This window comes from Dromaius novaehollandiae, chromosome 2 (genome assembly GCF_036370855.1).
Source record: "Dromaius novaehollandiae isolate bDroNov1 chromosome 2, bDroNov1.hap1, whole genome shotgun sequence".
NCBI lineage: Eukaryota > Metazoa > Chordata > Aves > Casuariiformes > Dromaiidae > Dromaius > Dromaius novaehollandiae.
In genome coordinates, this window is record NC_088099.1 from 166845086 (window position 1) to 166870982 (window position 25897).

The following is a 25897-nucleotide window of genomic DNA, read 5'->3' on the forward strand; positions in this document are numbered from 1 at the left end:
AGCACGTTTCAAACAATCCAGCTAAAAACCTCCAAGCCATCAAATGCTATTTCAGTAAGGGCTTCTGCTTACATTAGACTTCCATGATACATCTAGAAATATAAGTCTCTTCCGAGTATTTTAATTCAATCACATGGACGAACCCATCAGCAGGAGAAGGACCCAACAACTCTTCAGTCTGCCAGGCTACAAGAGGACTACCCACACCAAGCCATCTTCACGGGAAATGAGCTCCTGCTTATAGCTGGACTTTGCCTTCAGCTTCCCAATTGCTTGTGATGCTGACCATCATCTCCTTGCTTCCTTCTGCTCCTCACATCTCTTTGTCCAAACCATCCCCCTAATCTGCCTACATGCAGGGAAGAGCTTTTTGACAGGATATTAACGCTTAGTCCCTTCTCCATCACTCCTATGGCATGGTGCCATCTCTCCTCGTACAAGGTATCCACCCTCACGCCTCCATCGAGCTCCTACTTCAGCCCACCACAGTGAGATATGGCACACTGTGTTAGGGAGAGTTTTCAGGGCACAGCCTCTCAGCTGACTCTTCCAGACCGTGACATGCTTTGTCTGAAGAGCCCCAGAAACCTCTAGCATTTAAAAAGCAAACCATGGGGCTGTGCATTAACACACCTGGACCATGATGTGGGGCATCTCTTGGATGAAACGGTTCACAAACACTGAACAAGGCCTGGTATAAACTATTTTATTTGACCTTTGACTATGACACAGCCAAAGAAAGGTGATTCCACCCCATAAGTATTCCTGATTTACCTAGCACATGCAAACTAAAGCAGCTCAGACCTCAAACCTTCAAGGCAAGCATACGACAGCATCAAATCATCCCAGTTGCTTAACCTTAAATAGACAGGATGGAGGTGTTGACACTGAAGCAACGCTTTGCAATTCAGGCAATCTGTGTTCAGCTGCCAGGCTTGCATAAACTTTGTAATGTAGTATTGTGTATCTGGGAGAATTAGACACAAGGCACAGACATTTGCACCTGCCTCTGAAGCATCCTAGCGCTGGAAAATGAGTAAGAAGGAATACTGGTTTAATAGGGCACTATTCAGCTTCAAGATAGCAAAGCAAGAAATAGAGTTATGTCATTTTAATTTTTAACCTTCAAGCAAATTAAATTAAAAAAATCACAAGCCTAAAAGAGATACAACAGCAATTATAATCAAGGTTGCAATAAATTAGCACTGTGTTTATCACAAGAACAGTTTGGGAGTTACCCTGAACCAGTTCATACCATTGATCTAGGCTTTTCTTTATATCAGCCTACTGCAGTAGGCAGATAAAACATAGCTGCACTGTGTGCATAAACTATGCGTTTAGATGCATAAATCTTTAACAAAGTGGCTTCTTATTTTGAGGCAAAAACAGAGAATTATTTGTTGCATTAAACATACTCTTCTCTGTCCTCTTCTCTTCTAGACCATCTGAACGATCAATTAAAGTGCTTTTGCATAAAGCAAGCAAAGACAAGCACTTTCCAAAAAAAATATGAAGCTGCTCTTTGCTTTTAATATGATCTCTAAAGAAAACAAGCATAATGGTTTAAAGATTCCCACAGTGGAAAGGAAAAAACGCTGAAAGTTCAATCATCCGTTTAAGAAGTAACAAAACAGATTTCTGAAACCTTACATCTCTCGCGAAGTTTTAACCCCTCATGCAAAGTGTTAGTAACATGCTGCAGCAAGCCAAAGAGTTTCCCCTGCCATCATGCAAGAGTAAGCGCGGGTCCCTCCCTCGGTCCCTCCCTCGCACACACGCTCTCGCTGCTTCCACCACTTTTCTATTTGCAAAGATATCAAAATGGTATCACAAAAGCAATCCCCCCACTGATTTAACGCCTTCCTCCCCTCACGAAACGTTTGCTAAACTGAGTATCAGCAGTCTCCCTACCTACCAACACAGCAACTTCTAGAAGCATCAGGGCGAGCTTCTGGCTCACTCGCTGACACCACGACGAAGGTAAGGGCCTCAGCAGGGCAAGAACATCGTTCAGCTCAGCTCATCTCCCAGTTACCAGCAGAGGAGAAGGAGAGAGAGATATTGTCCCTCCAAACATATCCTACCAGACATATCCAAGACCTACTTTCTGCCATGTCTAAATGAAATACAGCACAGAAAACCCAGTTCTCCATGAGGAGAGCTTCTCTCTTATTTGATAATTTTTCAGCCAGATGAGAACCAGCATTGCCATCCTCAGCATGCTTTCTTCTCCCTCAGACTGCCCCATATTGAGTCTTCGCAAGGCAAGAGGAACCTCTAGTATCAAAAACACCTTTTTTTAGCTTTCGAGATTGCAGCAAAGCATTGCACCATCACGTCAAGACGAACCCAGAGGGCTTTTCCAAGGCTGTGTCATTTGACAGCAATATAGTGGAATTACATCTTCTTACTTCTCTAGCGCCAGGGTAGTGCTCTTCCACTTCACCCGGGCAATGCCAAGAATCTGGTCCGGCTTCTAGCAATGCAATCTGGAAAAGAAATCTGATCTCCAAGCAAAGCTGTGCTAGGTGACAATACCCATCATCACATTCAAATGCAAAAGAGGTAATAGGACAGAGAAACCACTTGCCTACTCAGCTGAAAAGGGAGGAGAATAGAAGGTTTTCAATAATAACCAAAAAAACCCACAACAGAACAAAAGAGTTATGAGGTAAATATACCAATTGGACAACACGCAGTCCCCATACCCTACATGAATTGCTTAAATTGAAGGGTCATGATTTAATCAGAACCACTGAAAAAGAAAGGCTAGGGTCAGAAGAAAAAGATTTATCTTGAAGAGTCAACAAAAGAGGTTTCTCAGTAAAGGACTTTCATTTGAAATAGAAAAAAATATGTTGCAGTATGTCAACTGACCAGTAAGGGGAGTTGGTGCCTAGAGCTTTGAGTCAACCACGCATATGCAGTTTTGGGTGGAGAAAACACAAATAACTGACTCTGAGGCACTACCATTCAGAAAATTTTGGCCATTGCCAGAGGATGCTAGAGGAGGATGGAGAGAGAACACCACATCCAGAACACCTGCTATGCCAAAGTGCTGTAAAAGGCAGAGGAATTGAGAAAGAACTACAGCAGAAAAAGCCGTGTTTTTGCCTGGAAAAAGGCCTCTCTCTCGCTGCAACACTTAGTGGAGAACAAGCTGTTCGGAAGGAGAAAGGCAAAATTAAAAAATGAAATCAAGTCAAGATGGAACTTGCAAGGAGAAAACAAGAGAGAAATCTCATCCTGCCTCTGAAGCTGAAATTCTGATGGTAGCACGTTTCCCAGAAAGGACTTGGGCCAGCTACTCTGGTAGCCTTGAGTAAACATCTAGTAGCATACCAGATGCCTAGGAGAAGACTTCAGAGGACAAACAAGGATTAATCAAACTACTTACTACTGAGCCACAGCACTAGGAAAAAACGGGGGATGGGGAGGGAAGCAATACTCAAAACCTTTCACAGGGAGTGGGATTTAATGATATTACACAGTATCTGAAGAAAAATGTCAGCAGTAGGAACTCATTAAGATTTGTATGGGGAACAACGGCAAAATCACTACTGCATCTATACCCACGCTGGGCTCGTAAACAGATATCAGCTTGTTACTGCCTATGGGGCCATGGGGAGGAGCACTGCCACAGTTACGTTTTTCTTTCCTTTTAATCTCATTAACCTTGCATTTACTCTGTTGTTGGTGATTACTCAGAATGGTAATAGGCGTACTTTTTGCATACTATTTACTGAACGTTACAACCCCATTTAGCTCTGTATACGAACAGGGGCTGGAACATGCCAACTCTCCCCATGCTATGGAAAACAGAGGAAGAGAGAGAAAATCCTTTTAACTCAGGCTTATTTCAAAGATGCTGGAATCGTGATTTCTTTAATAAAAATCAAGTGTAAGTTATGTAAGTGATTCAGAAAATCTATACGATCCCTTCCTTTCTTTGATTTCTACAGTATTCTATGAAGGTGGAAGATCAGACACACAAACCAAAAATCCCCACAAAAGGAATTATTTCCAGGTTGGAGTAGATGAAATAACTATTCCGGTCACAATATGAATTAGCATAACAGTATTCCAGGTGGGAAAAACACGTATAGTTTAAGAAAACTATTTCTGCAGCTAAAAATTCTGAAGGTTTTTTACAAATACAGTTTGTTACGCCTTGAAAAATGAGACCTTCACTGACCATCTGTTCCTAGCAGAGAGCGGCCGTCAACACTTGTTTTGGCCAAAAAGCCTAACTCAATGCCAACGCAGTGAGAGCGCGGGTCGCCTCAGAACGTAAGGAACCAGTCAAGGCAGACGAGATCAGCTGGCAGGGGAGAAAGCTGGATGAAAACTGCTTTTACCCCCTAATATCAACTGGTCAAAACATGGAGATAACTGCAGGAGCAGAAGATGTCATCCAGAGGAGAACATCTGGAAGTGTTCGACCTGCAGCCCTTCTGCACAGAGCACTCCAGACCTACAAAACACAGGCTCACCTTCAAGGAGTTGAAGAGATGTGGCAGGGGGGAAAAAGGCAAGTTTTACTTTTGGCATCCACGATATCTCTGACACCAACGTAACACATGCATGTTAAAAACAAAAGAGCTGCTCGACTTTAGTTGCAGTGTGCAAATATTATGGGAAGCTCAGTGAGATATAGCAAGTAATTTTCATTTTCTCAGTACCATTTGTGACTTCACATACCTCTGTCATATACCCCAATTAGCGGTCTCAAAGTTCACAGTCAATCTTAGCCAGTTAAATAGCATCTGTTGTAATTTTCCCCTCATCTTCCCCTATGAAACAAAACCCATCTACCTAATACATTTGTGGAGCTGACATTGCATCTAGATGTGCACAGTCGGGACAACCAAGCAGCCACCAGACTGCAACAGGTCAAAGCACGGAAAAACAAAGTGTAATGGAAAGCTATGCAGAGGACTCATGCCTAGGAGCTGATCCATGCATGGAAACCTCCAAATGCAAGCTAGAAAGATCTTTTGCTTTTTCCTGTTCTGCCTGTGATGCTCCGAGCTGCATAACTGACCAAAAACAGCAGACCAGGACCAGCATTTGTCAACTAGGGGATAAAAAGTCACTAGAAAACACAAAAATAGTTATGAGAGAGAAGGCACACACCTATGTTGCAAAAACAAAAAGATTAACTCAGAGTAACCACTTCATACAGTGGAATGAACAGGTGACTGAAAAATCTTTATGTTACCTTTATAATTAGTTTTGATTAATTGTCCTGCAATGTATACAGCCTTTACAGTTAGGCTGGAGAAATGAAATATGAGGACCGTGAAGGAAGGAGACAGGAAGGAAACTTCCAAAAGGATGAATTTCAATAACTTTCTTTAAGAACTATTGCAGAAGAAACAGGTTTAGGCAACTCAGATACAGGTACTTTTAGGCTGTGCAAAATTAAGGACATGGAAGTATTCCCTTTATACAGTAATTATTCCTCAAAGAAAGTGCTGTAAGTGAACTGTTGAAAATTGTGTTTGTTTTATTTCTAAAAGCAGGAGGAGTGCCACCACTTAGGATTCTTGACTGTCAGACTTACCATCAAAACCTTCTTATCTCTCCTTGTAACAGGATAGTTGAGAAAGTCAAGTCATATGGGATGATACTGGAGTCAGAGAGGACAGCACAGGATGCTGAAAGTGCTCTGTGCTCTGCGATTTCATACCCTAAGAAGAATTACACACTTGCTGCTTTCTTTTCCTTGACAAATACAAAATATTTCAAGACCCTCAAAAGCCAACAGCAGAGGCTTCAATACAGGGAGGAAAAAAAAAAAAACACTAAGAGCCTTAAAGTACAGTATCTGAAGTTGGCTTTCAAAGACAGGGTAAATAACGAAGACCTTTTTAATCTAAGATGGTTGCTCAGCAACATCTTGTCAAGCTACATCACACAACACTCCTTCCTTGTTATTTCCCTGGCCAAAGGTCAAAAATCATCTTTCCAGGAGACAAGCCTTCCTATATAAAAAGCGATGAAACTCCCACATCTAGCTATCTCAGAAATAATCCACGTCTCCATCCTGGAAACCTTTCCAACATGAACACTTATTGTCGTTTCTCAAGGAGGAGGTCTTCGATCTTAGTAATTACTGTACAGTGACACACTAAGCATACGCATACAATCACAGAGATTTAGGGTTCCTTGTATAAAGCCTATTTTTCCTGCAACACACACCTAAAGCACTGATATGAAATACCACCGCACATCGGCTCACATCTACACATATGCTAAGCAACTGAAGAGAAAGTCTATATATCAACATTAAATAGCCCTGTGGTTTGTTTTGAGATTTGTTTGTTGTTGCTTTTTTTGAAAGAAAAAAATCTATTAGAAAAATGTATTAATGAAGGACAGCGTAACAGTGAAATCCTCCAACCTGCTGAACCACAAAACAGTGAAGGAACTGAAACGGCTTTGCACGTAGCAGAAGGGGTAAAATGGTCTTTGGAAAATGGCATCCAGCTCGAACCTCACTGCTGCGTGGCATACAGAGAAGTGACTACTTGAGGTTTGATGATTTACAGCTAAAATGCACACCAACCTGCTGTAATGCCAGGTCTTCAGGAGCCTTTATGTCTTTCTTCAATGCACACCGTATCTCCGTGCATACAGAGTTCCCAGCAAATCAGTGACGGAGGAAATCCCTCAAGCTCTGCCATCACATCTCCAGGAAACTCAGTCCTTGACTACCTGTATCACTTTCCATATGCCGCTGTTTCAAAAACACTGAGTTCCCATAATTTACAAAAAGAGCAAAACCGAGTGAGTTAGAGAGAGCAATCCTGACAGCTATAGTTATCTGTCTTCATCTGATCAATTACTTGTGCTATTTGTAAGAGCAGTTAGCATTCTCATGATTTACTGCAAATTAACAGGGGAAAAAAAGGCAGAAATCTTGTCTACAGAAATCTCATACGGAGCAATCTTCCTCCAAATAAGCCTGTCCAGCACATGAAGTCCAGCACTGAAATTTCAGGATGTTCCTAGCTGCTACATAAGAATCTATGATTTTCTCCACAGTGGCCTCAGGTCAAGCTTTTTGAAAATGATTTCCTAACAGTTCCCTAAGATTTATGTGCCTGAACAGCTTTGATTCAGAGCCACCAGTCCCTGCCTCTCCAAGTAAAAAGAAGAAAAAAAAATCAATAAGCATTTTAATTGCTAAAACAAACTAAATGAAGATGCATCCCATCCTGCCAATGGGGATTCAAATCCCTAAATGTAGAAACCTGCATTGTATTTGTGGTACCCTCAATGCAGAAACCTACGTTTTATTTGTGGTGCCCTGGTTTTACAGAAGCATCAATATCAGGCCCATCTCTCGGAGCAATCAATAATCACGCGTTGCCTCGGATGCGCAGCCCTGTGAGGATGAAAAACAATACTGAAATTATCCATACACACTACGTTGCTCTTGTGACTTCTCTGCTGAACTCCAATCCATCTTCTCCTTATCTCGTCCTCCCACCCTTATCCCACGTAACTATCTGTTTTCTTCCCCGGCTATATCTCGTCAGATGATTTCTCATGGCAGGGTCTCTCTTTACACTAGGCACTATACGGGAATGCAACAGGGACATGATCTTTGGCTGGCATTAGTACAAACAACTTTACTGTAGGGAGAAATTAATGATAACTCTGCCCACCTGTTTCTTCTTCTTTTTTTTTTTTTTTAAGTCATCTTGTATATAACTCGCATGATGTCAGTACAAGAATATCATGATATCGATTCGGAATGTAAGGGGCGGGTTTTCCTTGTTTCTATGGTTATAAGCGATTTTAATGACCAACCTAAATAAAAGCTGGCTGAGAGAGAAAGTAGGAAGGAGTGAGGTAGGCGTTTAATTTTGATTGACAAGAGATAGCATAACTAGTTAAGATCTGTCAAATGCCTGCTTAAGATCACAAATCCTCAGCACATTGTATTGCCGACAGAATTAGTCTCAATGCACAGCTTTACAGAAATGCTTCTTATCCAGCAAGATCAGAGTTCAAGATTTCACAGTTTCCCCACAGAAAGCAGCTGATATCACAGCTACCAAAGGAGACAGGGTAGAGAGGGAGGGGGGAAAAAAACTGTTTTCATTATTTGTGAGATTTTCACATGCTACCAGGATAACAGTATCTTATCTTCTGTTCCTGGACAAAATATATAAAAAAAGGACAGCAGGCCAAAGACTGTTAACTACCACAACAAACGCTTTGAAATATATTATTGAGCTGCATCACTTTGGAACCACATTAAATGATGTGCAAACACAGGGTAAAGGAAATGACTCCTGCCTTGCAGACCTTAAAAAAGGAGACTGAACACAAGCAGTTGAGCGTAGACTGGAAGTGGAGTACTGGGAAATGGAGTGACCATCTTGGTTGGCAAGGTTGGCAGCAACACCAGCACAACAGAAAGCAGTGCTGTTCTCTCAGGCATCCCGGCAAAACAAAAGGTCAGGGGAAAATAAGAGATCTGGCACTGCAAACCTTCCTGGGCCATCTCGTGAAGAGGGAGGAACAACGAAGGGGTGACAAAACCACTGAGAGCACTTAAAAGTCAGCAGCAGAGATGGGAATCGCGACCTTGAGAAGGAAGAATCAATGTCGCAATGGAGACTGCGCGAGGTGTAAGGCAGCCCTGCAAGGGCTCTGGCAGGAGTGACATGGAGATTATGTTGAATGCAACGAAGATGCAGGATGCAGCAAAGGACAGACACAAAGAAGATGCAGGACACGCCTGAAAGAAGCCAGGAAAATGGTTTTTGTTTCACTCGCTGGGACTGTCCAGATGCAAGCAGGATGTAGTGATCTTTGCAGGGCTATACACTCATGGGAGCACTTTATAGACAACCACTTTTTGAGTCTCCCATGTACTTTCTCTTTATGTTTCAGAGTACTCCGCTATTTTTTCAAATGCTGTTTGACTTTTAAAGTGGGAAGAACAAGGCAGAGGACAGGGTTATGAAGGAGGAAAGTCAACAGCTACTGAAAATGTCTGCCAACAGGAACTGCATTTAAACCATGCAGTTTTGGCAGAGAACACCCTCAAAATTTGATATTTAACAATCTTATGGTATTGGAACATATAATTAAAGTAAAAGGACACAAGTGAATGCAGGATCAGAATTAAGAGCTGATCAACACAAACTTATATCAAACTCAGGAGAACGTGTTCCCACGAAGTCTCAGCCACCTGGTTCTTCCACACTAGATTAAAAGAAAGAAAAATTAGCCACCAACTACTATTATTTCCATTCAAGATAATCTTTCTCCAGTGCCTAAAAAGTACAGATTTTTACTAACCCCAAGAGCTAAAGGAAAATCAAAACTGACAAGAAAGAAGTTGCGTGATTTACTGTCGGTTTCTAATCCTAGAGAAATGTGTTTATTATGACACATATTTTTTTTTTCCTCCAAAAAAATGTTCAGGCATTACAATATAGGAATGACAAAAACACTTAAAAATTAGCATCTCTTTGAGAATTGCATTACTTGCTCCTCAAGAGTTGAAATAAATGAAATAAGGTTCAGGACTCAAATCCTCTTTCTGACTGGTCGCCTGACAGGGGCAAGTCCACCGAGCTCCATCTCTTAAAAAACTTTCCTTTTGCAAGTGAATAAACTAAAACTGTGTGAAATCCATTCATTCACAGGTTATACAGATAGATAAGTGTAGTAGCACTCATACGTTTCTGTGGGGATGGAAAGGACCTGGGTTCCTGCTAGCGTTCAGGTCATCAGTCCCAAGTCACTAGGTAAATCTTCAAACTCATCATTTCATAATGAGATAAAGAGACACCACGAGGAGCAAGCCAACGTTCAAAAGCAGGATCAAAGATAAAACATGAATACAAGGCAAGAGCGGGGAAGAAAAGACAACACGCTGGCGCAGAAGATACTGCGAAGAGGTTAACATTGCCATCTGTTTTCAGCAGCTGAAGTCAGTGCTCAAAGACTACGAACGACTTTTGGCCAGCCTGTCCGATGCCATGTTGTAGCTTCGCTTCACCTCCCTCAGCGCTCCCTGCCCGTATTGAAGCAGAATATTTGATTTACTTATCTAAAAAAAAGAAAAGAAAGAAAGAAAAAAAAAGAATCATGCAGCTCACCAGCTGCAGCTTGTGGAGTACAACCAGGCTTGGGGGGAAAGAAGGAGGGATGGCGCCTCTGGTAAATCACCCATGCACACAGGACCAGCTTTAATAGCTATAGATTGAAAATCATGAAGCCATTGCTTTAATTCACCTAATAGATATGCAGACATTTCTGCTTCCTTCCCTGTGGTACTGCCATGGATTCAGTAATCGGGAAAATAAAACCAAAGGAGAAAAGAAATTGTATTTTATCCAATATTTCTTATTGCAAGGTTTCAAACTACTTCAAACAACTAAGCTGCCTATTAGCAACTTGAAGATAAAAGTCAAAGCAGCACTGAATCAATAGGCAGAAGCTCGTTTATTATTTGAAAATGTCTCCAAACCTCCCAATCCAGCCCTCTGCAGCCATCAGAAACTCCTCCCTGGACAGTACCCAGGAACCACTTGCAAATGAAATGCAACTAGATTTATCGCTTCTGCAACCCTGGAAACTCAAGTTATGGAGATGACGTTACATTTCGTTTTGCCGATGCTAATCTAATACCTTTTTAAAGGTGCACACGTTTCAGTGTTGGCTTCCAGCATCATTGAATTACTGGCCTTGCTAAATTCAGAATAAATAAGATGAGTGTGCCCTCTGGGTGAAATCCCTTGCTGTAATCTTTATTCAAAACACAGCGCTCCAAAGCCTTACGTGCATTGCCAAAACTGCCTTGAGGTTTGTTCTTAAGATGGCAATTTGCATACCAACATTTTGCTGCAGAGATTACCCAATGTCCCTGCTATTATTTTAATACTCAGCTGTGGGCGGCTCCCTGATCAGCGCACAGAAGTACACACTAAAAATACCCGCCTTCTTCACCGGCTCCTCACATGACCACAGCTAAAGCCAGCTCCGATGTAAACCGGGAACGATGGCATCCGTCCACCTCTCAAGGAAGCCGCTTAGGCTCCAAAATGCTTGAGAAATGAGAAGCGCTCACCACCAGAAAGCACTTTTGCACGGACGGAGCAAGCAAGAACAAGGTAGCTGGACAAGTAAGAGCACAGAAAGAGCTGATTTTGCAGCCACGTAAAGCAGGAGGGGTTTATTTGAGCACGAGACACGTACTTGGGAAAACATATTAAGAGGTAATAGAGAGCAGGCGAGGGAAGCATCGCCAGGGACATGAATTTAAGATAACTCTGAAAGAAGGAGGAAAGAAACCTTACAGGCAGAATAAGCGAGATCCAGGGAAAATGTGAACACAGCCTGATTAATACCCCAGAAGGGAGCTCCCGGTCCCCTTTGGCCGCATTGCACTGATGAAAGCACACGAAAGCTTCAAACTGCAGGTTTTTCTGTGCCCTCCTACTGCTCACCCAGTAAACCCTGGTCTCGGAGGTAGTAATTATTTTTGGCAAGACATAAACAGGCCCAGAAAATGAAACCCAAAAACAGAGTTATTTACGAGACACAATGCACGGAGCCAGCATCCAAGCCCAACCACCAAATCAGCAAGTACAAGGTCACCCTTGCCTACTTAGGAGAGCAAACTTGCAAAGTAGTGTGCAGACAACCAGGCAAAACAACCAGCCTCGGTCTGCCGAGGTAGGCAAGAGATGGAAATGCAGCACAAGGAGCCACCAGAAAACATGGTCTCATTCAACAGCAAGACCTTTCCCACGGGGCTGGCAGGCTCTGAGATGACTATTGCCCAGTTCCTCAGTGACCACGACCACAGGGTCCCCACAGCTGCAAAGGAGAAACCAGGAAGCGGACCTTGGAAAGGTGGTGTTGAAAGCAACAGAAATAAATCCAGCATATGGTTTTAGCCCCTAGAAGGTGGGAGCAGAGCAGTCCAGGAAGGACATCAGGTCCATAGGTCTTCATCTGTGCAAGCTGGTGCAGACAGAGGCAGCCAAGGAGCTACACCTGCATGCAAAACCAGGATGAAAACCATCCATCACCTGATCCTGAAGGCTACTGCCTAATTCCAAGGAGTCAGGCAATTGCTCCAAACCAGGATGCACCAGACTTCAATTTTCCAAAGCAATTTGCTTGCAAAGAGCATGGCTTTATATTCTTGCTCTCCTTCTTCTCCTGGAGACAAAAGCTGCAGAAGTCAAGCCTTCTCATTGCAGTGTTGCATCCCAGCTGGACTGAATAAGCCAGGAGCATCAGAAATCGATGACACAACCACCCCAAGAAAGAAAAAGCTCCTCCTGGGGTCTTACCATGGGCCAAAGGAAAAGGGATGCTAAAAGAGATATAGGGAGGAAAGGGGCCAGTGTCCCAGGAAAATGAGGACCTTCAGGCTGCTCTCTGCACGCTGGTCTCTGCCGTGAGAGCTTCAACAGACACAAGTTATTTAAGGTTTGTGTAACCAGGAGAAAGAAGCCCATAACAACTAGTAAGGCTATGGCTGAATGACTATTCCACACCAGCTTCCTACACTGATGCTTACTTTGTATTAAAAGGGCCTATGCGCAGTTTAGTTTAATCCACTTTGGAAGGATTTTGGAAGTGGATTAATCTAAACCATGCTTTTTGCACAAATAGTTACGGTGCTCCCATCTTGTAGCCCAGCATTTCCTGTGATTTGCCCCCCAAAACAAGCTATTAAGTGATAAAATCACCGTGAGGCAAAAACTTGTTTTTTTTTAAAAAAAAAAAAATGTCACAAAACAGGATCCGGACCCACAATTCCATTCTCTAAGTATGGGATTATACTGAATTTAATTAATTAAAAGAGGATAATTGACATGACGTCTCAAGAAGGGAAGTGGACCAAGATAGAGCGGTGGGCTTTTAGACCTATGAGCCCATGAAGCATCTCTATACACCAGAGAAAGCAAACTCTTTGCAGAATAACGTGCGAGGCAAAAAAGAACTGGGTATCCACGTGTGAGGAAAGAGCATCTTTATAACCAAACTGCAGATGTTTCCACAAGGGGAAACCTGACAAAGTTGAAATCTTTCCCATTGCCCCCCATTTGGAGTCAGGGGGAAGAAGTCCATCTGCCTGAAGCTCTAGAGATGACAATCTCGAAAATACCACACTAGCTCTACTGGGACTGTCCATCCACCCTGGTTTTTCAAATTCAAAGCTGAGTCAGCCGTAGCATCCTGTTTTATTGTAATATTGCAGTAATGTTTATACCACTCACTAAGATGCATTTCAGTGGGGACCCGTTTTGACATTCTGCCAGGAGAGCAATCTGTTATATCTTAAAAAGAAAAGGATTTTTTTTTAAAAAAAGGGACCTGGAACTATGAAACTGTACTGTGGTGCATGGTCGCCACATGGCTCTTTGAAAAATCAAGTCGCTAACATGCAGTGACCTAAACACAACTTCAAACACCACCGTTTTAATTGTTTTGCCTTATTTATTATTAGCAGAAGCGCTTCTAGTAAAATGACTCGATTTTTTCACCCTCACTAGGAGTCTGACTAGTTTTGCAACCTGTAAAATGCTGTAAATAAAAAGACAGGGAGCATTAGTCCCCAGGCACCCTTCCTTCATCGCAGCTACGCTTATTCACCGCTGGCCTGATCCAGCCAGCACTGAGCCGGCGTGGGATCCCAAACGCCAGCCGCTCCTGCAACAACACGCTGCGCTCCGAGGCCACAACGCTTTCCGCGGTACCTTCAGCGGAGGAGACCATGAAACATCCCATTTATTTATTTATCTATCTGTAAGCAACAGACCTCAGCACCCAAAAAGCAAACAAGCAAAAATCAGGCACTATAAAAATCCCATTTTTGGGGCTGTTTTACTGAGCATCTATTTCTGGACACTGCTCGAGGAGGAATATTTGTTAGGACTGACATTAGGGTCTTAGGAGCAGTGACAGTCACAAGTGAAAGATCTGCTGGTGGATACAGCAGAAGACATCAAAATGGGAAAGATAAAGCACATCTCAAGCTATTTAGCAGCATATTTGAACACGCAAAAATTAGGTATTTTAAAAATTAGCAAGTGTTCACAAGACTCTACATAGGTAGTAACGTCACAAGGGATCACAAATCCATTTATGAGGAAAAGAATCAAAACCTGCATGAAGGTCTAGCTCATTTCCTGAGGTTTTGCAGTAAGGAAAAGCTAAAAAGATACATAACTCCCAACAGAAGGATGCAGCCTGTTTGCTACATGGAAGATGTTAAAAAACAGCGACAGAAATTGATCTACGCCTTAATGCATAGCACCTACTCTCAGAGAGCCATATGATTATTTTTTGGCCAGCTGGGAATAAAAAATGAAGTTCACTGGAATTAACTTTAGGTTGTTGTAGTAACTACCGTAAAAAAAAAGTTGGCTTTATCATTAATAAAGATCCACAGCAAATAAAAGGTCATTCCACGTGTGTTTTCAGAGACAGCCCTTTAAAGGGCTGAGACACTCGTTTCAGCAGCCAACACACACTTTTAATCACCAGAGGGACATAAAAAAGTCCCTGGGCACAAACAGCATCGTAAGCAAATAATCAGCGTTATTCCTACTCAAAAAGTTAAGCCCGCATTTTAGAAGAGGCACGTTTCCACCAAAGCAACAGGAAAATTATATAAACTCAACCGATCGCTGCCTACGGTTCCCATTTCAAGGTGGACGAAAGCGCAATAAAAAGCAAACGAAGAAAATCTGTCATGCACAGCATTATATTAAATGCGATGTTAACCAGCGAGTCAGTGCAGGTCTATTAGGTTCTCGCGGTCTCATCTATCTCATCACAGCCGTGCTTCTTCTCCCCTCTCCTAACTGCAGAAATTTAAATATAAGGACTAAGGGCATGACACATCTCTCCAGGTGAGGACAAAGCGGTCTCCATCAGGAGACCACGCTTGGTGGGTGGACGCCTGCCCGAGGCAGGGATGCTCTGCAGCACTTAGCAATAACTCAGCTTAATGTGCAAGTGCATTCACAGACAGCAGTTATCTACAGTTAGTTTTGGCCACTGCTTTCTCTGATAAAAGTCCTCCTTTTAGCTGCTAATATGTTTTCAGAGTGAACTATTCATATTAAAAAAATTTTCAATATCAGTTATCTCCTGAGGGCTAAATTCTGCATGGAAATTTTGACGTAAGTGGTATTCTTTGAATAGTCGGGGGGGGGGGGAATAATCTGCTCTGAGATGTTTCTCTTCAAAAATTCCATCATCTCCAACCTCCAGCAAAGGGATTTACAGTAGCTTTCCCATAACACGTGCTTTACCAGCCCATGAAAATCTCAGCTTGTGCTTTTGCGAGTTGAAGCAGCTGAACCACCCAAAAACGCTGCCTTTGCGGAGCGCAGCCCAGGCCAAACAGTCCTGGGGGAGCAAAGCCTAGGAGAACTGGGCTAATCCGAAAATTTGGGTCACAAGACCTCCAAAGCAGCGGTCGCTCCCAGCCTCAGCCTCCCTACACGTCCCTTCCTCCCATTCGGGAAACACGGCAGTCGCCTCCCTTCCTCCAAGCAGAAGCATCACAAGGCGATGCATCGTGAACCGAAAAAGGGCAACAGATTGCAGCAACGAGCATGACGGGAAATCCCTGCGGGAAAAACAAAGTTCTGTATTTTACATAAGTAAGGCCTAAGGCCACCTACAAATCAACAGGGTTAGAACAAAATACTCCGCAGCTGTCTGTTCTGCTCCCTTGACTCCATGTACAGGATGAAGGAAGAGTCCTCCAAAAAATATACATACATATTAAAAAAAAAAAAAAGTGACCAGGTAATTCAAGGTTGCAATCACCATAAATGTATAGAGCCGGGGAAGGATGAATAATTAAACCCCAGGTAACCTCAAAGACTGCATCCCCGTGGCACGTGCGAAGCTTTTGGATGCAACGCCATCAGCACGAGCCTTCGGCTCGGCATTCCCCATCACGACCCTCCAACGCGTTCCCTGCTTCTCTTTCACACCTTGTTTTTGCTTTTTTTCCCCTCCCATAACTGCCTCTCTGCAGCATGCACCACGCTTGGAGTAGCGCACATCGAAATAAATCCATGCTGCTTCAGTACGGAAATCAAGTCCTCAGCGTAAACTCAAACATCAGAGGATGCATCTTTATCTGTTTTAATCCCGGTCCTTCCTTTCCCCATACTCATATTCTGTGTTTGTGTGATATAAGGGAGGTGGAGGGGGGAAATTTGGAATGAAGGGGCTGTATCTTAATCTCCTGCAGAGACAAACGTACTCACAGAACAAGGATAAAAAGAATGCTATACAATGAAGAGCATAAAACATTTTGCAGCTATTTTATGCTTTTATTTAGCAAAGAGATTACGGAGATATCAAGAAAAGCAATCCCAGCCTCAACCAACATAAACATTTACTAAAAAAAGCAACGAAACAAGGTGACATTTCCACAACAAAACGTTTCTTTTTAAAATGTCCATATGCCCATGTGACAAATACCACATCTGACTTGGTCTTCATGCAAGGGGAAGGTGGAAACGTCTCGTGGGTTTATTTTTGCATCTGGGCTTCCCCTCCATGGTTTTTGCCATCCCGTTGGTAGCTCTGTGGCACTGCCGCATGGGAGCAAATGCATCATCCGTCTTACGACCCTTTCCTAACAGCCAACCGCCCCGAGTGCTGCAGAGACGCGTACGAGACTCTCCAAAACAACCCAATATAATGGTTTCCTTAAAGATGCAAGGCATACGGACACAAATTCTTCTTTGCGGTCTTTTGGTTGCAGTAACCCAACAGATGAGCAGCTAACACACAACTAAATCCCCTTTGGGAGAACTTCTTCCCACCACCACCAATCTCAAAGTGTTGCAAAACACATACTGATACATTAAAAAAAAAAAAACTGTCTTCTGCTTATTTTTCAAAGAACAATTGATCACCAATACGATCTTCGGGTCTTAATGGCACTGTAAGCAGAAAGGACAGTCTAATGGAAATAAAATGAAAATCCACCCCTGTCCCTATCTTTCTTTTCAGTTAAAAGCTAACTATATTTTCATCATCATCATAACTGAACAGCAGAGACGTTGCACCCATGCACTGCAAAAAAGACATGGCATCTGCCTACTGAATTTCCTGACTAGTGAAACTATAAAGAAAAAGAAGAGTTTTAAATAGAAACCTCCTGTAAATGATAAATCAGATTAATTTAACTCTTTTAAATTATTTTAATCTTACTACCATCATTTGCAAAACAAGTAAAAAAAAAAAAAAAAAAAGAGAACAATTCTCATCTTGACCGTATCCCCTCAGCAGAAACACAGTGCGTTATTAAAAACCACAAATAACATTTCTGACGTCAAAACGACAAACACTTTCATAGATGTGAACCCTTTTTCAGCAGAGCTATTGCACAAATTTCATACGCAGCTCTCTGGGCAACATCAAGTGATGGACACGAGTCTTCCTTAATCCCTGCAATACTTAACGCTGCAGCAGGCAGCACCAACCCAAGTTTCTGGCCAGGGCACTGATTTTACACTTGCACATGTAAGAGTACGTTGCAAAAAAAAACACACTTCAAATGGTTAGCGAAGTTACCGCAGGGCAAGATTTCAGATATGACGTCCGTTAAGCACCAAAGGGCTAGACCCGCTCCAACACTTCGGCTGGCGAGACTCCGCGAGCTCACGCTTCACGTCAAACCTGCTAAATCCGAAATATCTGGAGGGTGTTAGACCAAGGAGCTTGCACCAGCGAGACATGACCCTGTGGCACCTGGCCCTCAAGTCCTCAACTTTCACAGCATCGCGTAGGTCCCCAGTGGGGAGCCCAACTGCCTCCACCCAGGTGGTGACGGCCTCTATCCTGCAGAAACTACAAGCGGACGCCGCTCTCTACCTGCGTGCTGCCCTCAGGCCGCTGCGACGACGCCTGATGCCGGGTCTGTCCTCGAAGGGATCGCTGCAGGACCCAGCACCGAGCATTAAGCCAAGATACAGGATTTAAGTGACGACGAGGGCTGGTGAGGAGACGGAGCACTGGGGTGAGATCCATCCAAAAGAAGCAGAAATATTTTAATGAGTTTTGTTTTAATCCATTAGCGACAGAGATTTACACAGTTTCCTGTGGTGCCAGTAACCCTCAGAAGGTGCACAGAAAGCCCATTGGAAGTGATATATCCAGCTCCACCGCCCAAGCTAGCTGAAGTGTAGGAAGTAAGATAACAAAGATGGGAAAAGTAAATTAGATTTTTTAAGTTCTTTCCATTTTAATCTAGCAGAATGTGTTTATGACACAGGCAGGGAGTCGAAAGCATTATTTTTATCTTGATATTATTTACCCTTTCACACTCGCTATTTAAATATCCCTGAATTCCCAGAAGAATCAGCAATTCAAAATATCACTTTATATGTATTTATAAGCAAAGCGGGGGAAAGAACAGGCACGTTCGTTTTCAAACCTAATAAAAAAGTAGGCAAGCTTTAAGTGTTGCAACATCTATGTACCAATTTCTCGAGGCACAGAAGTATTTATTATTTGTCTCCACTCTGTCCTGACCCTCAGCAGAGGGTCTCCAGCCCACAGACCAGGCACCGCACCGGAAGAAGGACAAGGTCAGAGTCTCCCAGAGACTAGCAAAAACATGAAGAGTTTTGAAAACAGGCGTGCTGTAGGAAAAGGCTGAAAGAATAAGGTTTCTTGAATCCAGATAAGAGACGATGGGAAACCACACAGATTTCTGAACTCGGTTAAAACGCTTCACATTAAAATCGCTGTGATCTACTGTTCTCTCTAGCCAACCTCACCCAAATAATTTATAGACATCTTCACTCACAGCAGAGGCAACCTTGGACACCAGGACACAGCTACGGTGATAGTTAAGCAATGGCAGAAGCTACCCAAGGGCATCATACTGTGAAATTACCCCCCAAACCCACCCACTTAACCTCTCGATAGCATCAGGTCCTCAAGGACGCTAAAGGCTCATTGCTAAAATCACTGCACCTTCCAGCTGCCCCGAGTGTAACCCCTATGCCACGCACACAAAGCGGGGAAAATATCAACACAGTATAATGCGGCACTGCTCATTTCACAGCCCTGTTGCAATGGAAAACACCAGCCCAGAAAAAGGGGTAAATACTGTACAAAAACCAACCTTAGCTCTATTATTACTGGATAAAAGGAAGGGAGAAAAAGAAAACTTCTAGCTTAGTTCACACTTTTCAGACTCAGGTCATGTAATACTAATGTAGCTAGTAGAAATTTAGGATTAAGCAGGATGAAGCACGAAGAGCCACGACCTGCCCACAGCGCATGCGCTTACCCCCAGGTTTGCAAACAGGGGACCGCTTGTTTAGTCAGCGTTTCCAGACACAAGGCCACGGATCAAGCACTCGAGTTGCAAATGTCACAGAATATTTGAAACGCAAACAACTGAAGGTTTCCAGCGCGCATTTGGCGTATTTCTGGAAGAATGAAAACACACTATTAGGTTTCATAAGCCCTCTGCTTTTTAATACACACACAAAGACACTGGGCATTACAGTGGATAACGGAAATGCAGATTTACCCAAAATCCACTCCACTTCCAGATCCTGTACATTAACTGCACCACAAAACTAGTGCTAGCTTTTATTAAAAGCTTCGGATCACAAACCCGTTAAAGTACAGAGACAACAAAAAAAAGTTTTGGCAAAGTCAGCCAAGGACAACTAGAGAAAGTGATGCTTTCTAATTTTAAAAGTAGTATTGTTTCCACTCCTGTATTTTCCCAAAAGCATTATTTGTAAGGCCATCCTACTGACTCATTCATGGCAAAGCCATCTCAAAACTCTATCCTTTGAATTAGCCTGGAAGGAAAAAAATATATATACACCATTACATCCATGAGCGATATCAGAAGCGAGCAAGAACCTTTTATTAAACTACAAGGGTCACAGAAGAGTATCCAGCACCGCCATCATCCGGGAGGTCAAGACATCAGTGTTTTGTTGTGTTAAGCCACCACAGGACACAGTGTCATAGCAACAGAAAACCAGCCCATCTATGTGGCAGTACTGTGAATCTTCCTCAAACTAATAGCCTGATTTTTCCCTCCACTTGCCCCCACCAACATCCACCTTTTCCGCAGAGGTTCCCCCCAAAAAAGGGAAATTTGGAGCACGGGAAGGACGGTTGCTCTTTGGGAACGCATGGCAAAGGGGCAGGTGGATTCCTGTCTTTGGTGCCAGGTCACCAGTGCTGCGAGAAGCAACACTCCCACCTCCACCACGAACCCTGCACGTCCTCAACGCCAAGAGCAAACACGCAGTGGCCTCCACGCAGCGGCACGCCCCAGGGAAGGGACAGCCTGGGGACAGCAAACTGCATTATTTTGTGCGGAGAAGGAAGGTCCATCGAGGCGCAGGTCTCGCTCTGTCCCTAGGCCACACACACACACACACACACACAAACTCTGTGCAAGGCCTGTCGCAGCCCCTCGGTCGCACATGCACACCCCCACTGTGCAAGGCCTGTTGCAGCCCCTACGTTGCACACGCACACCCTGTGCAAGGCCTGTCACAACCTCTAGGTTGCATATGCACACCCCACTGTGCAAGGCTGGACACAGCCCCTAGGTCGCACACTCACAATCCCTGTGCAAGGCCTATCGCAGCCCTAAATTACAAACACACTCCCTGTGCAAGGCCCATCACAGCCCTAGGTCACACATGCACGCCCCGCTGTGCAAGGCCAGCCCTATCCCTAAGCCGCTCACACACATGCACCCCTATGCAAGGCCTGTCCCAGCCTTAAATTACACATGCACACCCCACTGTGCAAGGCCAGCCCTGTCCCTAAACTGCTCATACACACGCTCTGTGCAAGGCCTGTCACAGCCTTAAATTATACACACGCACCCCGTGCAAGGCCTGTCACAGCCCCTAGGTCACACACACACACCTTGCGGTGCAAGGCCAGCCCCATCCCTAAATTACACACACACACACCCTGTGCCAGGCCTCTCACAGCCCCTAGATCACACACACGCACACGCCGCTGTGCAAGGCCTGTCGCAGTCCCACGGTTGCACACGCACACCCCACTGTGCAAGGCCTGTCACAGCCCCTAAATTACACACGCACACCTCCTGTGCAAGGCCTGTCACAGCCCTCAGTTGCATACGCATGCCCTGCTGTGCAAGGCCTGTCACAGCCCTCAGTTACACACACACACACTGGGCAAGGCCTGTTGCAGCCCCTCGGTCGCACACATACACCCCACTGTGCAAGGCCTGCCCCATCCCTAAGCTGCTCACATACACACACACCCTGTACAAGGCCTGTCACAGCCCCTAGGCTGCACACACACACCTCACTGCAAGCCCTGTCACAGCCCTTAAATTACACACACACACGCCCTGTGCAAGGCCTGTCACAGCCCCTGGGTCACACAAACGCACCCCTATGCAAGGCCTGTTGCAGCCCGAAATTACACACATGCACAACCTGTGCAAGGCCTGTCACAGCCCCTAAATTACACACACACGCTCCCACTGTGCAAGGCCAGCCCAATCCCTAAGCTGCTCACATAGACACACAAACTCTGTGCAAGGCCTGTCACAGCCCCTAGGTTGCACACGCAAACCTTGCTGTGCAAGGCCAGCCCCGTCCCTAAATTACACACACACCCTCTGTGAGGCCTGTCACAGCCTCTAGGTCACACATGCACACCTCACTGCAAGGCCTGTCACAGCCCCTAAATCACACACACATACCCCACTGTGCAAGGCCTGTCGCAGCCCTAAATTACACATGCACACCTCCTGTGCAAGGCCGGACACAGCCCCTCGGTCACACACGCACACCTCCTGTGCAAGGCCAGCCCTGTCCCTAAGCTGCACTCACACACACACAAGCTCTGCGCAAGGCCTGTCACACCCATAGGCCGCACACCCCGCTGTGCAAGGCCTGTCACAGCCCTAAATTACACAGGCGGCCCCTGTGCCAGGCCTGTCGCAGCCCCTCAGTTGCACACGCACACCCTGTGCAAGGCCTGTCAGAGCCCCTAAATTACACACACGCACACCCTGTGCAAGGCCTGTCGCAGTCCCTGGGATGCACGCGCACACCCCACTGTCCAAGGCCTGTTGTAGCCCCTGTGTTGCACATGCACACCCTGTACAAGGCCTGTCGCAACCCCTCGGTTGCACATGCACACCCCGCTGTGCAAGGCCTATCACAGCTCTAAATTACACACACACAAGCCCACTGCAAAGGCCAGCCCCGTCTCTAAGCTGCTCACACATACTTAAACTCTGCGCAAGGCCTGTCGCAGCCCCTAGGCCGCACACCCCGCTGTGCAAGGCCTGTCACAGCCTAAAATTACACACACACACCCTGTGCGAGGCCTGTCACAGCCCCTAGGTTGCACACCCCCACCCCCACCGTGCAAGGCTGGACACAACCCCTAAATCACACACGCACACCCACTGCGTAAGGCCAGGCCCGTCCCTAAGCTGCTCACACACACGAACACACACACCCTGGGCCAGGCCTGTCACAGGCCCTAGGCCGCACACACACTTACCCCCCCACCCTGTGCGAGGCCAGGCCTGTCCCCAGGTCACACACGCCCCCCCCATAAGGCCTGTCACACTCCCTACTCCCTAGCTTACACTCTTTTTTACACACACACACACACACACACACACAAACTCTGTGCAAGGCCTGTCGCAGCCCCTCGGTCGCACATGCACACCCCCACTGTGCAAGGCCTGTTGCAGCCCCTACGTTGCACACGCACACCCTGTGCAAGGCCTGTCACAACCTCTAGGTTGCATACGCACACCCCGCTGTGCAAGGCTGGACACAGCCCCTAGGTCGCACACTCACAATCCCTGTGCAAGGCCTATCGCAGCCCTAGGTCACACATGCACGCCCCGCTGTGCAAGGCCAGCCCTATCCCTAAGCTGCTCACACACATGCACCCCTGTGCAAGGCCTGTCACAGCCTTAAATTACACATGCACACCCCACTGTGCAAGGCCAGCCCTGTCCCTAAACTGCTCATACACACGCTCTGTGCAAGGCCTGTCACAGCCTTAAATTATACACACACACCCCATGCAAGGCCTGTCACAGCCCCTAGGTCACACACACACACCTTGAGGTGCAAGGCCAGCCCCATCCCTAAATTACACACACACACACACCCTGTGCCAGGCCTCTCACAGCCCCTAGATCACACACACGCACACGCTGCTGTGCAAGGCCTGTCGCAGTCCCACAGTTGCACACGCACACCCCACTGTGCAAGGCCTGTCATAGCCCCTAAATTACACATGCACACCTCCTGTGCAAGGCCTGTCACAGCCCTAAGTTACACACACACACACTGGGCAAGGCCTGTTGCAGCCCCTCGGTCGCACACATACACCCCACTGTGCAAGGCCAGCCCCATCCCTAAGCTGCTCACATACACACACACCCTGTACAAGGCCTGTCACAGCCCCTAGGCTGCACACACACACCTCACTGCAAGGCCTGTCACAGCCCTTAAATTACACACACACACACCCTGTGCAAGGCCTGTCACAGCCCCTAGGTCATACAAACGCACCCCTATGCAAGGCCTGTTGCAGCCCGAAATTACACACATGCACAACCTGTCCAAGGCCTGTCACAGCCCCTAAATTACACACACACGCACCCACTGTGCAAGGCCAGCCCAATCCCTAAGCTGCTCACATAGACACACAAACTCTGTGCAAGGCCTGTCACAGCCCCTAGGTTGCACACGCAAACCTTGCTGTGCAAGGCCAGCCCCGTCCCTAAATTACACACACACCCTCTGTGAGGCCTGTCACAGCCTCTAGGTCACACATGCCCACCTCACTGCAAGGCCTGTCACAGCCCCTAAATCACACACACATACCCCACTGTGCAAGGCCTGTCGCAGCCCTAAATTACACATGCACACCTCCTGTGCAAGGCCGGACACAGCCCCTCGGTCACACACGCACACCTCCTGTGCAAGGCCAGCCCTGTCCCTAAGCTGCTCACACACACACACAAGCTCTGCGCAAGGCCTGTCACACCCATAGGCCGCACACCCCGCTGTGCAAGGCCTGTCACAGCCCTAAATTACACAGGCGGCCCCTGTGCCAGGCCTGTCGCAGCCCCTCAGTTGCACACGCACACCCTGTGCAAGGCCTGTCAGAGCCCCTAAATTACACACACGCACACCCTGTGCAAGGCCTGTCGCAGTCCCTGGGATGCACGCGCACACCCCGCTGTACAAGGCCTGTTGTAGCCCCTATGTTGCACATGCACACCCTGTACAAGGCCTGTCACAACCCCTCGGTTGCACATGCATACTCCACTGTGCAAGGCCTATCACAGCCCTAAATTACACACACACAAGCCCACTGCAAAGGCCAGCCCCGTCTCTAAGCTGCTCACACATACATAAACTCTGCGCAAGGCCTGTCGCAGCCCCTAGGCCGCACACCCCGCTGTGCAAGGCCTGTCACAGCCTAAAATTACACACACACACACCCTGTGCGAGGCCTGTCACAGCCCCTAGGTTGCACACCCCCACCCCCACTGTGCAAGGCTGGACACAACCCCTAAATCACACACGCACACCCACTGCGTAAGGCCAGCCCCGTCCCTAAGCTGCTCACACACACGAACACACACACCCTGTGCCAGGCCTGTCACAGGCCCTAGGCCGCACACACACTTACCCCCCCACCCTGTGCGAGGCCAGGCCTGTCCCCAGGTCACACACGCCCCCCCCATAAGGCCTGTCACACTCCCTACTCCCTAGCTTACACTGTTTTTTACACACACACACACACACACACACACACACACACACACACACACAGGGCTGGGGGGTGACAGGGCAGGGCGGGGCCGGGGGGGCGGGGCCGGGGGAGGGGGGAGGGGTCGGCGCGCGGCGCGGCGCGCGCACCTCACCTGCCGCCGCTGCGCGCGAGCCGCCGCGAGGCTGCGCCGTGCCGCCGGCACCCAAACATCACGTGACCGCGCCGGCCCCGCCCGCACCACGTGTTCCTCCTCCCCCCCTCGCCCATTCCCCGCCCGCTGGAGTCCCCGACCTGCAGGTGCCGCCGCGCGCGCCGGTGCCGCTCGGGACTACAACTCCCAGCCGCCACCGCGCCGGCCCTCGGTCAGCGCCCCGCCCTCTTCCCCCCAGCCGACCAATCCGCGGAGGGGAAGGCACACCCGCGGCAGCTCCCCCACCGCCCCGCCCCCACCGCCTCAGCGCGTTGCCCCTCACGGCGCTGAGGGGGCGGTTTCGCCGCTTCCTTCGCGTTCTGGTGTTCACCCACCTTCGCTGTGACAAACTGTTTTCTTCTGTTCAGCGAGAACAGCGCCTTCCCTTCTCCCATCTTCCCTCAGTCAAGTCACTTCCCACCAGCCATGGTGCTCTCCCCCCTTCCTCTCCTGCATCCTTAATGAAAGCAATGGCACCCTGAGCATCTCCGCTACCTTTCCTCTGCATCTGCCCACTGGTGCCTTCTCGGTGAAGCGATTTTACCCCGGGATTCCTGCTCCGGGAGGGTGTTTAAGTAAAGGAAGTATAAGTGTTCTGTTTAGCTTTTGCTTTCATCAGCTGGCGAGCTGTTTGGAGTCCAGTACTGGAGATGGTTTTGCTGGCCTGGCCTCCTAGGTCAAAGAGGAGCCACCTTTGCCCCTAGGTTGCAAAGAGGAACAAGTGCCCATTCTCGGCTGGTGGAGGTGACTGAGGCGCAGAAGACCACTACCCCGGCTGAGCTGATTCACTGTTAATCATTATAAATATTCTTTCTTACGTGTGAGAGCGGCATAAGCTCATTGCGGAAAAGATGGTGCCTTCCTTTGGGCTTACACAGTGCTTAGCACACA

The 25897-nt window shown here is 46.6% G+C and overlaps 1 protein-coding gene across 9 annotated transcripts in view; it reads right to left on the minus strand.

Moving 5' to 3' along the window:
* Positions 1–25126, minus strand: part of TSNARE1 (t-SNARE domain containing 1) — a 474003-nt gene extending 448877 nt beyond the window's left edge. For 6 of the 9 annotated variants that reach the window (XM_064507929.1, XM_064507934.1, XM_064507927.1 and 3 more), the window contains exon 1: positions 24968–25053. The gene's annotated coding sequence lies outside the window, so the exon portion shown is untranslated. Of the gene's footprint in view, positions 1–19327; positions 19470–24967; positions 25054–25107 lie in introns of those variants that run through there. The other 3 variants (XM_064507931.1, XM_064507930.1, XM_064507932.1) reach the window with 2 other exon arrangements.
* Positions 25127–25897: the final 771 nt, after the last annotated feature.